Source organism: Bison bison, unplaced genomic scaffold (genome assembly GCF_000754665.1).
Source record: "Bison bison bison isolate TAMUID 2011002044 unplaced genomic scaffold, Bison_UMD1.0 scf7180017864342, whole genome shotgun sequence".
Classification (NCBI taxonomy): Eukaryota; Metazoa; Chordata; class Mammalia; order Artiodactyla; family Bovidae; genus Bison; species Bison bison.
Genome location: NW_011494914.1, coordinates 491,062 through 491,651, shown reverse-complemented (window position 1 = coordinate 491,651; position 590 = coordinate 491,062). Strand labels below are relative to the sequence as shown.

The 590-nt window shown below is 62.5% G+C and overlaps 1 protein-coding gene across 1 annotated transcript in view; it reads left to right on the top strand.

Annotated features, from left to right (window-relative positions):
• Positions 1 to 590, top strand: part of SORCS2 (sortilin-related VPS10 domain containing receptor 2) — a 65,941-nt gene that overhangs the window by 9,139 nt on the left and 56,212 nt on the right. The gene's annotated exons all lie outside the window — the stretch shown is intronic.

The following is a 590-nucleotide window of genomic DNA, read 5'->3' as shown; positions in this document are numbered from 1 at the left end:
TGTCATTTGGGCCACACACTAACACATGGACTCCCTGCCAGGCCACAGTCCGTTTCCTCGGGACAAACACGTGGAAACAACTCCCTGCCCACCCCCTCTGCCTCTTCAGTGTCTTCATGCCAATCAGGACCAGGAACTAGCTGGCTGACATAGGGCCACAGGCCGCAGAAGGGAAGCCTTGGTCTCTCCCCTGGAGCAATGGCCTGTCGGTGCGCCTTCCACCACATGGCTGCCCTCGCGAGAACTCGGGGTCTTCCTCAGAAACTAGGGCACCAGTGTCAGGCCTTGTCATTCCTGTCAACACGGACTACAAGGAAGGTGGGGTAGGGGTCAGGAGGTGGGGAAAAGCTGGGAGGAGGGGAGGGGTCAGGAGGTTGGAGGGGTCAGGAGGAGGGGAGGGGCTAGGAGGTAGGAGGGGTTAGGAGAGGGGAGGGGCTAGTAGGTGGGAGGGGTCAGGAGGAGGGAGGGGTCATGAGGAGGGGGAGAGGCCAGGAGGAGGGAGGGATCAGAAGCTGGGAGGGATCAGGAGGAGGTGAGGGGCTAGGAGGTGGGAGGGGTCAGGGAGGGGCGGTCCCTGAGCTGGTGGCCTG